Source organism: Fukomys damarensis, unplaced genomic scaffold (assembly GCF_012274545.1).
Source record: "Fukomys damarensis isolate Sample0158 unplaced genomic scaffold, DMR_v1.0_HiC HiC_scaffold_16, whole genome shotgun sequence".
In the NCBI taxonomy this organism is placed as follows: Eukaryota; Metazoa; Chordata; class Mammalia; order Rodentia; family Bathyergidae; genus Fukomys; species Fukomys damarensis.
The window spans coordinates 112597232-112610877 of record NW_022900928.1 but is presented as its reverse complement, the minus strand read 5'-3'; the positions used below and the strand labels follow the sequence as shown (position 1 = coordinate 112610877).

At 35.0% G+C, this 13646-nt stretch overlaps 1 pseudogene; it reads left to right on the top strand.

Moving 5' to 3' along the window:
* The first annotated feature begins 11974 nt into the window (after positions 1–11974).
* Positions 11975–13355, top strand: LOC104856684 (annotated as a pseudogene).
* The last annotated feature ends 291 nt before the right edge of the window (positions 13356–13646 follow it).

Sequence of the window (13646 nt, the reverse complement as noted above, 5' to 3'; positions counted from 1 at the left end):
GTCTCAGGCGACACCAGCTCGCGCCCTAGCTCGTCTCTTTTCGTTTCCCTGGGCGAATTGTCAGACCCACAAGCGAGCCCATTTAGAGTGCAGGGATTAGCTTGCCATTGTTCCGAGTGTGACTCTGTACTTGAAATTCTGGGGGCACAAAAGCGAGCCTCACTTGTTCAGAACACAAAGTGATCTAGATAAAAGGGCCGCACAAAGAAAAGCTCTCGGGTGCATCCCTGGTATAATTGCAACACGCATTCTAAGGTGATCCATTGGAAACTGTAAATGCCCTCGGGGACTTCTTTTTTCATCCTCTGCCACAGCACCTGGCAGGGAAAGTTCAGCTGGTTTCGAATGTAAACCAGTAAAAACAAGTTACTGTCTGAGGTGTGAGTGAGGCTCCGTGTATTTGTGTCTCTGTGTGTAAGTGGCTGTATTTTCCCAAGTAAATACATATCGCGCGTCTCCCCTCTCGCGCAGTTAGCAGTCAGTAGCAGTTTGGAGGAGTTTGTCTTGGTCCAAATGAGAAATTAAGTGCGGATAAGTAAACTAAGCTGCCAGAGGGCGACAAGATGTTGAGTGAATTGCTTTTAGATGAAACAAATTAAGGAAACGAGGGAAGACAATCTGCTTCTGGAATTATTAGACACGCATGGAGTTCAGGGGAAAGTGGCATATTTTTGAAATGCTAATTTCTCAAGAAGCAGAAGGAATGCACCTTATTTACTGCTTTATGCTAACAGAATAAAAATATAGGGTGTGGGATTCTGTTGTATAGGTCTTTAAGACATTTCTTAGAAAAATTAACGGAAGAGGGCTTTTTTGGCTTGGGAAAAATCAGCTCTGGAGAGATCTTTTTAGTAATTCAAAAGGACTTTTTTTTCATTTCTAGTAATTCATTTTATATAGAAATAGTATAGCCAAAGACCTTTTAAGTGGCAATGATAAAACCTTTGCTACTCGAAGGAATAATTCTGAAATCTGTCTTCTTCATATGATGGGAAATTATCAATAAAACCTTTTCATTGAAATAAAATACATAATAGTTATTAAAGTGCCGCTCTTACAGATCTTAATGTATATGCGAACAAGTAACGTAATGTATATGTGAACAAGTTGGCTCGCAGTTTTTTCTCTGCAAGCCAGTTATTTTCATTTTATAAATATCATGCAGAACATCTTTCTTATATATTAGGATATCACATTATACTTGACTTTTGAGAAAAAATACTAATAAAAATTAAGAGGCAAAAAAGTGTTAAATATATTTTAAAAGACCAATTCACTTTTTAAAAACCTGTTTACTGTAAGCGCATCCATAAAAACTGTTTCTTCTTTGTTCTTTTAATTTTGAAATTCTTATATATGTTAGAGCTTTTTAGAAAGCATTTTTCCTTCAAGAAGATCTTTAAGTAAATTAGTTGCTATTGTTATAACTGCAAATTCCTTGAACTCCTATAACTTTTGTGCTATTGTGATGAGAAAGAATAATTTTGGTATGTCAAGATTCCTTGGTTTTCTCTTAAAATGAATTACCTTTAGTTTAATCATGCATGCATAGAAAGTCAAATTTTTGAAAATCAAGGCACTTACCACTTTATATATATTTTCATTTAGTCCCTGGAAATGTGTCTTAATTAGGAAATTACATTAGAATATTTACTAGGGCATGAGCTTCATGGAAGATTTATGTATTTTTATTCTAACTTGAACACAGTAAGTTTGCATTGGCTCATCTTTAGAGTTTGCATTCATTTGAGAGAAAATCATGTTTCCCCCTTCAAAGTGGATTCAGATATTTAGTATTCATGAGCTTTCCTCCTTTGGTTCTTAAATAGAAGCACTATTTATCATCTGTCTTATGCATTCACTTACTATATGCATTCCATTACTATAGATTCTTTACATCTTACTGTTTACTGAGTTTACACATGTGAATACATATTTGCCCTCTACTACTAAGTGTAGTCATTGTTTTGTGTGTCTTTCCAGCTACCTGCTACTTAGCCACTGCAGGAGTCCTCTGAGCCAGTTTCATTCCTTTCTGATAAATCTGATATGGCTGGTTGGCTGAACAATCACAAGCCATTCCATTGCTCAGATTTATTCCTAAAAGAAAATAAAACAGCATCGATCTAAAATCACCAGCACATCTCAAAAGCCCTGACTCTGAGGCCAAGTCTTACCTCAGAGAAGTCCCTCTTTACCTTTCTCTCTCTCTGTTCTCCCCTTTTCACCAAGGAAATAAGGTGGACTACTGCCATTTAAAAAATACCAATGATGTAAGCAGTTGTGCCCTTAAATATTCTCTGAAGCCTGATGTTGAGAGCCATCTTTAGATTAATGGCTATGGAAGGTGCACATTTTACACAATATAATTTGATTTAAGATGTCTTAAATGTTGCAGTGCTTTAAAGTGACATAATTTTTATATTTTGCCAAATAAGTTATTAAGAAAAGTTGATATGTTTAAAAATAGAAGGGAGTTAGTTTACAATATTTCCCTACTGGTACATGTTCATATGTGAGCTGTGGTTGCCTAAAACAGAAATGAAGCAAATAATAAAACAGGACGTTCTGTTACCTGCAAACTTGTGGGCACTTGCTCTGTTTAGTTTCATCCTTTTGCAAGATACTGCTGTATAAATTGTTAATATTTATGTTGAAATTACTTTATACACGTGCACGTTTACAGTTTTGCAAAAATTGTCCAGCATATTCCACTATCATCTTTCACAGTGATCTACTGAATATGCTCTGTAGGGTAGAGTTAATCATATTACCAACTTTTCTCCAGGTTATAGCAATTTAACGTTTCACCGTGTAGAACTAAATTGCTCCTTTTGTCTAACACTCTTTTGTAAGAGTTATACACATTGGGCAGTTGGAGGAAAATTGTATTTGTCATAATTTCTAGTATAGTGATTGATTGGAGTTCACAGTTTATAATGAAAAAATTTTGATTCCATTTATTTATTTAGAATAAAAAAGATCCTAGATTAAAGTTAACTTATAATTGTAGCTCTTTTAAATAATTTGAAGATCTTTTCTGCCTATTTTGTGGGTAAGTGCAACACAGGTTATAGCCATGTGGTTTAAATCAAGATTTCTATATTTTATGGGCAGTTCTTCCAGTCCCTTTTTAATACCTTAAGCAACTCATTCCATCTCTTTGTGATTTGACTTATCTGCCTGGGAGTAAAATACATGTAATGTGCTATTTCTCCACTGAATAGCAGTTTTCTGAAAAAATGACTTTAAAACCTTCTTTTGTTGAAATTCATTCCAGTAACAAGTCAGTAGTTTTTGTCGTGATATGTACCAACATTTTAAAATTATGCATGTAATTAAAAACGTGTACATTTGTTAATGGACTGATATAAACGTCATAGCAGGCCATTTGTGCCACATGTAAAGAAACAAGGCTGTTGTTGACTGTACAAAATGTGTGTTTGAAGGCAATTTCTCCAAAACACTACTTTTCAGAATTGTTCTTTAGATTTCATTATATGTATATATATATATTTGGAGTTGTTAGTTGATGTATTTTGTTAAATAAAGTGGGCTACTTTTCAAAACATACTTCAATAAAAAGCTTTAGAGCTACTTTCTTGACTTCACATGATACTTTAAGTAGTTTCCAGTTTGAGAGCTATGGCTCCAGTCCAGCTATATCACTTGTATGCCAGAGAGTTGAAATATGTGGCTCTGGGGGAACTTAATTGTAATTGATTGTTTAGCATGTAAAAATTATTTCCTAGTTATTTTTATTTTGAATAAGTGATTGCTCTACAGGCTTATTGCTTTGCACAACTCTAGGGGGCAGCAGCCACATAGACTTTAATAGGAATGGTGCTTGCCTGCTATGCGAGTAGAGAAGCAGCAGCCCTGCTGTTAAAAGGGCCAGATAAAAGCTGCTTTGGGTTCTAATACAATCACTTGCTATGTAATCTTGGATGAAACTCCTTGCCTCTGTGTTTTCATTTGTTCAATTCTGTTATTGTAGCCAAAAGTGACATCTACACTATTAACATTTTCAATATTTTTAATGATTCATTTAGACAAGAAAAGGATGTTTAGAATTTTAAGAAAAATCTGTTGGTTTTAATTATTTTTATAAGTGCCCCCCCAGTGAATTCATATATGAAGTCCAGGTTAGCAAGAGCAGTTTTTATCTCCTTTAATAAAAGGAGAGCTGCTTTTGTTAAAGCTGCAGTGAGAAGACAGCTTGGTGGCCCCCAGTTTGGGGTCTTTGGTGTTTTTCCCACTTTCCTTCTATTCTTCTGATTCCTCCCTACTTCTTTACAGGAGTCTAGGACTGTTTAGAAGCTAAGGATCCAGTCCAGAGCCCTTCATTTTTTAATTGAGGGAACTTGAAGCATAGCGAAGTCAAATGATGTCAGTGGCACCTCCTGACATTAGTACTGTACTGTTTTCTATAGAATACACTGAAGTAATTGAAAACTGATGACACATTCTAAAAAATGAGTAAAGAAATAAAAGACTGTTACTTTAAAAAAGTGAAATAGATTGGATCTCTAGACCTAATGATTATGCTATATAATTCTTTTCAAAGAGAAGATTATGTGGGGAATCATCATTTTCAGTTTATATTTAGGAAAAAATCATTGATTGAACTTACAATAGCATGAATATTAAAGAACTAAGCATTTTAAGACAATTCTATCAGATATGTTCTCTGGCTGGGCCTATTCTGGATGTGGAAGTTTGGCCCTAAAATCACAATGAATCACCCACATTAGTAGATGTATATAATGGATTTCTTTCTGTGAATCTATAAAGGAGACTAACAGGTAGGGAATGATGAATTTTCTATCCCATAATAAATAATATGCATGCTTAAATAAAATGGACTTTAAAGGATAAATGGTGAGTTTCTCATTGCCAATTAAATAGTAGAAACCTTTAACCAGCGAATCTGAGGGAATACTTCTGATTTGTCCAGGCCTATACCTATACCCAAGTTTCTTTTTCATTTCCACTGTCTCTCTTGGGTCCTCTTATTTCTTGAGGCCCCTGCTAAGACACAGTTGTATTCTTTAAACAGGTACATAAGCAAATCTTAAAATATTAAGGTTAAAAAATTTATTTCTTTGTCACATTTCTTCCCTCTAGTTGGCTTCTGCAAGATGCTGTCTCTGGGCTTTATGACTTAGCAATGCTGTTGATCTAACCTTAACTCTCTGGTCATGGCTGAATTCTGTCAAGCTCCCGCGCTTTCTTGGGCATGATCGTTTTCATGGGCCCTGGTGACAGAAAAGAGATATGAAACTTGTTTTAGCAGTATGAGTCACTCCTTGTTATGAATTAGATAAGAAAATTAACCCCCCTTAAAAATTAACACAGACACCGTGAAACTTCCTGTGCAACATCATTAAACCTCTCTCATCATAAGTAGATCAGGATCATTATTCTTAATCACATTATTTCCAGTACTGCAGGGGATACCAAAGCATACTATACCAGTAAGGACACACAAACTTCAGTTTCTGAATCTAGAAAGTTAAAGTAATAGGAACTAAGGCTGTATGAAGCTACATTTTTTGAAATGTAGTTTAAACATGTTTAATATAAAGAAAATGACTGGTATAATAACTATTCATTTATTTTCCAAAAAGATCAGACTTGTACACAGTTTCACCTGTTAGATATTTACTACTTTTCTAACCTTTACTTATGTCTGTTCCCATGTGCATCTAATGTTAAGTGGATAGCCAAGTGTTAACTCTTTAGGATACAATGGGGATCATATGCCTGCCTTCAAAAAAATACATCTGCTGATATTCTTTCTTCTGCTGAGGATAGCTCATGGCTGGTTAGGGCTGAAAAAAATGGCAACAGATTCTCCAGGTTCTATATGTAGTATGGCTGTGGAGTAAGCAATAACTTATACAGTCTTCTATTTCAGGATGGGCCCCCATCACTGGCAGGGGTATGACTAATAGAGGTCATAGATGGCAGTGACTCTTTTGCTCTAGGCAAACTTGCCTTTTACTAAAATGTTTCTTTGTCATTATTTGTTCTTCTGCCCCATAGGCTTAAAGAATATGAGTTTCTTTCTGTGGGGACCTATGAAAACCAAATAAAAATAAAACAGAATATTTCCTTTGGATGTATACTTTCATTTCTTAGGAGTTCCCTTTTTCTGGTTACTTTGTCTACAACTGAGCAATTTAAAAAGTTTGTTTTTAAGGAAAATTGACTGGGTAGCTTATTAAAATGTACTTAAATTTTTTTTTTAAATAAAATGAACTAGTCCTTAGAATCTTCACTGTAAATGTTCTGCAAGATCCTTTTTACTCGTCTTTGTTCCATGTCTTCTTGCCTCTAAGACCTCCTTTCAGTAGCTACCAGATGACCATTTCCATTATAATATTTATTATCTCAGTTCTTACTGTGAAGTATCCAGTGGATTCCATTGGAAAGTTTAGAGCCTGCTAAAATACTCTTCAATTTCCTTTTTAATCCTGTTTTAGATATTTAAATGCATTCTACCTAAGAATAAGTATGTGTTCTACAGGTACTACGTTATTTTGCTCATTTTCTTCACTTTTGCTAACTCCTCTTCCTAGAAGTTGAAGGTTACTTTGTGCCTCTGCCAAACTTTGAATCTTTTGAATTCTATTTCATTAAACTTTTACTGATTCCTCTAACCTATAACTCTTATCAATATCACTTATCACTTATTTCATCCAAACTATCCTATAGTTTTCCAAATGCAAGATTTTTATACACTGTAGAGATGAATGTGGTGCCACATATATAGAAAGCACTTTAAAAAAATATATATGTATATGTGTGTATATATGCATATGTATACATACATATAGAAGAAAATACTTTATATAAAGTAATTACCTTGCATTTCACAGCACCCAAAATAGTAACGTGACACAGCCATGTTGATCTGTCACCCAGGCTGGTCTTGAACTCAGCAATCCTTCTGTCTCGGCCTCCTGAGTGCTGGGATTACAGGCATGCACCACCACTTGCGGTTTAAAACTATTTTTAATGAAAGAGTAACATACATTTTCAAGAACAATTTTAAACTCATTCATGGATTGTTATTATTTGTAATTAAATCATATAGTACACAAAGTAAGCTGTTCTGAAAACATAATTATAGAATTCTTAATAATAGATATTAGACATGTTTACCCTGGGAATTTTTGGTTGCTTTCACCAGCTTCCTAGGGTATTTCTTCAAATGGAGCATTTCCAAGACTGTAGCATTTGTCCCCCTGCCCATTTTTAGAGCCAGTTTATAATATGGTACAAAGTATTTCTGCTGGTTTTATTTCTGGCAAGCTAAATAACTATGAATATCATTCTTAAACATGCAACTATTTTTATGTTATGTGGTCTTTATGTTGGTATTTCTTACTTATCCAGCACTTTAAAGTTTTAATCAGTTTAAGCAATGAGCATTTACTGAGCTCTCATTCAGGATCATATTAGGAAGTATGGAGTAGATATAAGAAGAGCAAGACACCAACTTTTCCCTCCATTAGAGAAGAATAGATAAGACCTGTGAAAGTCAATATTAAAATACATAAAGTGATTTTGCAAACTCTTGGGATGAATATTTTCCTTCAGAGAAGTGCTAATAACTATTTTATAAAAATAAAAGAATTCCAGACAGAATTTGACATTTGTCTTCCTTGATATATGTGATAATACAATTTTTGTTATAACTGAATTTTTAAATCTTGAAATCGACAACTACACGTATGGGTACTTTTTAGAAAGGATCCTGTAAAGGAAGTAATTGCAGCATAACTCTGCAGCAAGGTGATGGGATTCTCTTAGCTACTCTTTCAGATGATTCACTCTGCATTCTAAAAATTGGTGAAGTGACTGTAGTATTTATAGAATCACATGCCAGGCAGTTTTTCCTTGGGTTACCAGAATTCAAACAATTCTCGACCTTTCTAGGCCACTAGGGTGCACTAATTGTACTTTAATTTATAATTACCTGAAAGAGTTAAGGTAACTTTCCATATAAGTGAAATAAATAAGGCACACATGTGTAAATACCAAATAGTTTCTCTGGTGTGAATAATCTGCAATAATACAGAAGATCCTAATAAGATTACTGACACTGAGAAATGGGAAGAAAGGAGCTAAAGGTGTAGGGAAGGTGGGACGTGTAGGGGAAGGGTAAAAAGGGAAAAGAAAAAAAATGTGAGATAATGAAAAGATGGAAATAAAGTGGTTGTAGATGGGGAGGGGAGGAGGGAGTGAAGGGAGGGCAGGGAGAAGGGGAAAAATGAGAACCAAGACTTGTCATGTAGAGGTACAAGATCCCAACAATGAATGTAACTGTACTGTATCCCTAAAATGTACCAATAAACTCAAGTAAAGCTGAAAAAAAAAACTGGAGCATAATGTATTAATAAGAGAATTGGGCATTAGCATCTTTGTCTGAGGTTCTCTGAGAACTTTCTTGTTTTATTTTCCTTTAGGAATCATTGAGAAGGAAATTTGGCTCAGGGATTATTGTTCCTGTTTTGTAGATGAGAAATAGAAGTATAAGGTAGTATGTAGGAATAAAGCCTGACTGGTCCATTAACCTGGAAGTTATTTTTGTCCACCTTGTCCCGAGAGCCAGTTGGCTCTGTCTTGTCCTACTCAGCCTGTTGCATGCTTCATCACAGTATGCAAGATGATGCAGGAGCAAAGTTCCTGCACTCTACCTGCCCACAGTGCAAGTGCAAGCGCTAGGGAGGGATCCTTGATACACCAGATCCTTCTGCCTTTGTGTCTTTTTACTTTCCCTGTAGCCAGATGGAGAAGCTTATCAAATAAATCTGTTGAGGCAAGGCATCCTACTTCAGATTACTCCATGTTTTTACACTTCCCATGTATACTTCACATATTTTTCTTTGTACTGTGTATATGAAAGACACTGTCACCTCAACGTGATCTTCTGGAGGACACTTCAAAGCCAGGGCACGTGCAAAATTTTAGGACCTGCCTTTATACAGTTTGGGAAAATTCTTTAAAAGCATTATAGAAACAGGTTTAAAAATTAGTTAAAGGACCCTGAATTTGAACCATTTTTAAAACCTTCATTGTAAATATGCCTGTGTTTGAAAGTTACGCATTTTATGAAGTAAATACTTTCTCATATTTTAACTAATTTTGGGTGTCATTTTATGATTCTTGGTATTTTTTTATTCCTAGTGTATGTAGTGTCCATTATCAATGTAGAAAAATGGATTGCTTCAAGAAGAAAATTACTTGGTGTGAAAGCACACTGTAAAGTACTACAGTATATCTTTGTTGAAATATCATGTATTGATAATTTTCATAATATTTTCTCTCTAAATATGAAGATGTCTAATCTAGGTATGTATTTGTGTTTGATATTTTAAAAATAGATTATGTACTACTTGCTGTCTTTGTACAATTCTGTAGTTCATAAGGGTTGAGTACTATTTGAAGGAATTATACCAGTTCTCCTATAACAGCTACATTATTAAAGTACTAGTCCTTAAAGTGCATTGGTTTTTTAATCACTTATTATTTAGCATGGGTGAATGTATGTCTTTCACTTTTACCCAGTGGCTGGGTAAAATGTGACCGTTTTAGCTACAATCCACATCATTGCAAGCAATGAATGAAATAATGCATCTAAATTAAAATCAGTAGTCAGAGAAAAGATCTTTACTGATTTTTAACATATTTTTAAGAATAAAGGATTATTATTTAAAGTTGAACTTTTACTATGTAAAAATAGCAGCTGAAGTGTTAATATTTTCCAGTTGTTAACTTCAAATTTAGCAGCCCTTTTTGTCCCTAGCAATATATTGAAACCTCCAAATATGTACTTTGAATTAATGGAAACGAGCAGTGATTTGTATTCACATATAATTCTTTAGTGGCCTTTTTCTTTTTTAAGTCCAGGATGAAAATTGAAAGTATAAAAAACCAAGATAAATCAAAATAGACAAAACATTTTATGCAACTGTTGATGAAAGGGGCATTCATTATTTTTGCTAAGCTTACTCTATTGGCTGTGGCCAGAATTAGCACACCATGAGCCAAAGAAAGAGATAAGACAAATAGAATAACACGCAACTAATTTTGTTTAGCAAATTTAGATCTAATACTTGGTATTTCACTCCTTAAAAACTGACTCAATGTTTGAAAGGCACAGATGAAGTTTGTATCCCACAGTTTAACAGCTTCTAACCAATATTTATAGGGTCTATAAAAATAAATTTCTCTAAGCATCGTATTTCTCACTGGCAGCATAAGTACTGTGAAAGTAGATTTATTAATGAGAGAGAGAGAGAGAGAGAGAGAAAGAGAGAGAGAGAGAGAAAAGAAAACCAAAAGTATTTCAATTGCTCCCAGGTCTGCAGAAAATAAAATATGTCAAAACACCCAAAATATCTTTGTTTCATGGTTATGTATAGTGGGCCCTTTGGCATTAAAGGATTTTCACCACTTGTAGTGAGTCAGAAATCCCATCATTTTCTAATAATGTTATGGTTTGAATCTGGTAGATAGCTAAATTCATTCTCAAACTGGAAATTTGTCTGATATATGAGTCATGGAGATTTAATATTGTGCAATTATTAAGAGGTCATATAAAACAGCAAATATACAACAAGCTCACAAACCTTAGTCCATCAAACAAATAAATTTTAGCAAAAATTTTTAAATGAGGCTAATGTCAGAAAATGGCCACAAAACTTGTGAAGCTTGAAGAAACTTGGATTCTAGAAAAAGCCAGGATTTGTAAAATAACATTCATATTTTGGAATATCTTAAGATGTGATCCCAATGATCTTTTAGCACAGTGAGCTATAGGGTATTGAAAGAGTTGCAAATGTTATTTTTGTATCTGCTAGACCTCTATCATGACTCAAAACTGCACTCGCTCCAATCAAGCTCAAATTAAAGAATAATTCTCATATTTATGAATTGTTCATCTCATCATATTGCTAGTGGTTATTTCAAGGTTAATTTTTTTAAAGTAGTTTCTTGATTAAGGTCTGTAGGAATTGTATTATGTATTTGCAGATGTAGCACAGGAATGAAGTCTTCAAACTGGGAGATGTCTTATTTCATACTGAGTCAAGTTCAGATTTTTAGCAATGATTTCTGCTCAAATATTTGAAAAATAATTTTATTTTTAATTTTTACTGGAAATGTGGAGAATTTTGTTTGACATTTTCAAAAATCCAATAATCGCTTAGATATGGTATGATGAACAAAGTGTATTCCATTGCTGAGATATATGTTTCTTATAGTTTTACTGATTGTTAAATTTTACTGAAATATATTCTGATATAATTGGATTTCTTAAGTACCTTTCCTGGAATCCTTTCCTCAGACTTACCAGGATCGAACAACTCAAAAGCTAATGTTATGAAGGACATCAGTGAACCTCTAGATCTCTCTTCTACCATATATTGTGGTATATTCTAATATTCCTTTGCTGTTAGTTACTATTTTGAATATTACTCTTAACATGCAGTTAAAATTTTGTCACAAGTATTTTTAACTTACTTTTGTTTGTTTGTACGAAGGATCAAATTCAGGGCCTTGCACTTACAAGGCAGGTGGTGGCACCACTGAGCTAAATCCCTGGCTCACTGCCATACGTGTTTTAAAATAATACAAATATAATATATTTATTCTGCTGCAATTATTAGCCAATTTGGAGAATTCATGTTTCTAAATTAAGCATATCATAGCATAGAAGCTTGTTTTATATGACTTGAAGTTAGAAAGGTACGATTTAAAGATGGTAGACAGAATGTCACTGGTCCACAAATTGAAAATCATGTGAGTAAATCAAAAGATCCAAATAATTTTTTCACAAAGGGTTTCTTGTGAAAGAGTAGGAGTTGTGAAAACCACCAGTGTGGGAAAGGAAGAGACTCACATCAACATCTTTATCACTGTACCAGTGGATTTGGATAAGTCCTTCAGTACTGGCTACAAAGTGGTGACATCAACAAAAGACCAATGAACAATTCGAGGAGACGGCTGCTGAGATGGGGAAGGGTTTCATCAAGCATGTCTGGGCCTTGGATAAACTGAAAGCTGAGCTTGAGTGTGGTATCACCATTGACATCTCCTGTGGAAATTTGAGATCGGCAAGGGTAATGTGACTATCGTTGATGCCCCAGGACACAGAGACTTTATCAAAAATGTGATGACAGGAACATCCCAGGCTGACTGTGCTGTCTTGATTGTTGGGCTGCTGTTGGTGAATTCTAAGCTGGGGTCTCCAAGAATGGGCAGACCCAAGAGCATGCCCTTCTGTCTTACACACCGGGCCACCCTACAGCCAGGAGAGATAGGAGAAAATCAAGAATGTCAGCACCTACCTTAAGAGAATTGGCTACAACCCTGAAAAGCTACAATACTGTAGCCTTTGTGCCAACTTCTGGTTGGAATGGTGACAGCATGGTGGAACTCCGTGCTATATGCCTTGGTTTAAGGAAAGATGACAATGCCAGTGGAACTATACTGCTTTGGATTGTGTCTTAATATCCACTCGCCCAAATGATAAACCTTTTCCTCTGCCCTTCTGGGATGTCTAAAAAATTGGGAATCTTGGTATTGTCCCTGTGAGCTCAGTGGAGACTAATGTTTTAAACTTGGTGTAGCGCTCACCTTTGCTCCAGTCAGTGTCACAACTGAAGTTAAAGTCTCTTGAAATGCACCGTGAAGCTTTGAATGAAGCTCTTTCTGGGAACAATGTGGTCTTCGATGTCAAGAACATGTCTGTCAAGGACATTTGTTGTAGCAATGTTACAGGTGATGGCAAAAATGACTCACCAGTGGAAGAAGCTGGTTTCATGGCTCAGGTGACCATCCATTCCAAATCAGTGCTGACTGTGACCCTGTACCACGTTGTCACATAGCTCACATTGTTTGCAATATTGTTGAGCTGAAAGAAAAGACTGATCGACAGTTTGGTAAGAAGCTGGAAGCTGGCTTCTTGAAATCTGGTGATGCTGCCGTTATTGATATGGTTCCAGGCAAGCCTATGTGTATTAGAGCTTCTCTGACTATCCTCCTCTGGGTTGTTTTGCTGTTTGTGATATGAGACCGACAGTTGCTGTGGGTGTCATCAAAGCAGTGGATAAGAAAGCAGATGGAGTTGGCAAGGTCGCCAAGTCTACTCAGAAAGTTCAGCAGGATAAATGAATGTTATCCATAACACCCCAGTCTTTAATCGGAAGACTAGTCTTAGAAATGTTTCTCACAACTGCCCATTTAAATTTAATAGTGAAAGACTGGTTAGTGATGATTATGCATCATAAAACCTTCAGAAGGAAAGGAGAATGTTTTGTGCAGTATTTGTATATGTGCTGAGGAGGGACAGTTTTATTACTTTTCAAAGTCAACAGTTTTTAATAGAAATAACTTGAACAAAACTCTGTCACAGAATTCTGAGACCCATTACAATAAAGTTTAATGAGGAAAAAAAGAAAAGACAAAGCAAATGCTATAAAAATAGTTGCTGATGTATTATGCCTATTGGGTGGTTAAATAATCATCATTTGAATTTGTGATGCACATCATTTATATGTTAATCACTATATTACATGCCCATATTAATCGGAATAAACAGTTATCTGGCAAAGTATTAGCTGTTATAAGTT